Raw genomic sequence first — 2538 nt, 5'->3', positions numbered from 1 at the left:
GACATGGGCAATCCTACAGGTCGGGGGCCCCCTGGGCGCTTCGCGCTGGGGCCCCGCCCAAAAATGCTACCTTCCCTTCATGCATGACGGTGTAGCACGTGACAGGTATCTCTTCGATCCTAGGGCATGGAACAGGTAAAATTGCACATGTCACGCCATATGACGTGCTAACAGACACAAGGAATGCGGCTGGCTCACTGTGGGGAAATACTGCAAAAGAAGAACCCTCTTCAGAAGCTCTCGCCAGGCTCAACCGGCGAAATCCGGCTGAGTTCAACTCAGAGACCGCGATCGTGGTAGGCGAGACCGGGCTGGGGACGGATTCCTGTCAACGTGACGGTAGCAGCACTAAGGGCGGACCTTGAATGCCGTATGGATCCTCTCATAATTCCACTCTGATGGCGAATGTGCGTCACGAGATAGAGTACGATCGCAGGCTTGTTACATAAATCGGGCTTAGCTGCCCACCTGTGATGCTATTATTCTTAATATTGTTGGTCAACAAGAGTTGCTTCGAGAGCCAAACGACAAAAATCTGGCGTCTTCGCACTCACACTTATGGCGAGGGATCGACTGATCCGCGCCGGGCCTTATCGCACGAGGCCCTATCCTGGATGCGTAGCGTTCATCCGACAGATGAACAACAACTGAACATCCTCAAACCACAACGGAAAGCGCCTTATGCACTAGTCAAGCAGTGCCCTAAGTCTCAACTGAATCAAGACGCGATTCGTCCAACTACCTTCGGTTGACTTAAATAGCGACTAACTCGGTCGTGGCACATAATTAGTACGCTTCATGTGATGTTTTGGCGTGACACACACCTGGTTACCGTACTCTAATAATGTAGGGAGGCAGGCACTCAGGGCCACAACTGCAATACCCAGCCAAGTCAGTCACCGAGGCCCCACTGTTTTCCTACCCCACTTCATCGGCAGTTTGTCCAGTTCATACCCACACTACTCGTATGCATCAACATGTTCGGGTGGAAACAATGGCGAATCTCCCATACACACCACTAAACTCAGTACCACGAGCTACAATGAAAACAAATGAAAATGCAGATGTCTGTCGAGAAGAATGTGTGCTCCATGTGTGTTCTGTGCCTCAATCCATCGAGCTCTCCGTTGGGCGAAAATTACTAATCGCTTTTTTGTACGATCGCCGTTAACTTGTAACACAACAAAATTGTTGTGTCAGCTATGTTATGGTTGGAGTTTAGCTCAAGGCAATTTAGTGTCAGTTGATGAAGCTGTTGGCGTTATTGCTGCTCTATCAATAGGTGAACCTGGCACACAATTAACAATGAGAACTTTCCATACTGGTGGTGTTTTTGGCCGCCAAGTGCTGGCCGCCGTGGACGCGGCCATTGGACTCGGGCAGCACCGATCGAAGTCCGGGCATCGAATCAAAACCACCTGAAAGGAGATCTCCTTATACTGAATGAATGGGGTGTTGCCACACCCCAGTGCAGGGCAGGGCGCGTGTTTACATCTCTTCGTCCATGTGGATGATTTGATGAATGAATGAAAGAATGAATGAACGAATGAAAGCGGTTTTACATTGTGGGCGTCTCGCCATGCCACTGGTTCGGGTCGGTTCAGGTGGTAGTATCTTTTCGTTGAACACACACACACACACACTGAATGTATGAATGAATGAGTGCGGAGTACGGTAACCAGGCGTGTAGGGTTCCTGCCACTTCCTGGCCCATGTCTGGATTTGAAACCAACACAGTACACACGAGAAATACTTGTAAGTGCTCCCCTTACAGAGTTTCATAAAGTTCCTTCAACTCCCGCAATTCCGGATGCCTGACTGAGAGTTTCCGGGCCGGCCCCGCAATTGGTCGACATTGCTCGGTCCAAGGGTTTAAATTGGCACGGGGGCTACACCGGGACAAGTTAAATTGCCGGGACAGGCCCTTGAATTGGCCTGACAGGGACACGAATTGGCCTGGCAGGGACATTCCGTCAGTCAGGATTAGCATGTCGGGATGTCGCATTGGTCTGGCAGGGACATTCGGACACTCAGAATTGGCCTGTTCAGGGTGTCGAATTAGGGAAGCACGGGAATTGTGCGACCGGGGCAGTCCAAAGAATTGCTCTCCCCGACTTTGTGTCCTACCCTCTAGATGAGGACTTGATGTGACGATGTAAACGAGCACACACATCACACGCGTCAACACATACACACACATTCATTCATTCACACGCGCGTGCAAAAGGAACCATCGTCTGCCCCTGAGACGGTGACCAAAATCGGCGGCAGACCGAGGCGCACTCCCGCCCTAACCTAGCCAGTGCAGCAGCTCCACGACTTTCTTCGTCCCTTTTATCCTCATTCCCCCACAGTAGCAGTACAGCCAGTCAGCCCAGCAAAGAGCGCCGCTATGTATAGTGGCCGTACGTCCACCCGCATGCAGAGTGGGTGTACGGCCAGCACGCACTTGTGCCGCCAGGTGGGTTGCTGCTTCCCTAAGACAGGCACCGACCCAGGCCGCATTTGAAAGCGCAGTAAGGCCCCCGCCCCCCCCGC

Source organism: Volvox carteri, assembly GCF_000143455.1.
Source record: "Volvox carteri f. nagariensis unplaced genomic scaffold VOLCAscaffold_233, whole genome shotgun sequence".
NCBI lineage: Eukaryota > Viridiplantae > Chlorophyta > Chlorophyceae > Chlamydomonadales > Volvocaceae > Volvox > Volvox carteri.
The sequence above is the reverse complement of the archived record's forward strand: the minus strand, read 5'-3'. Positions refer to the sequence as shown.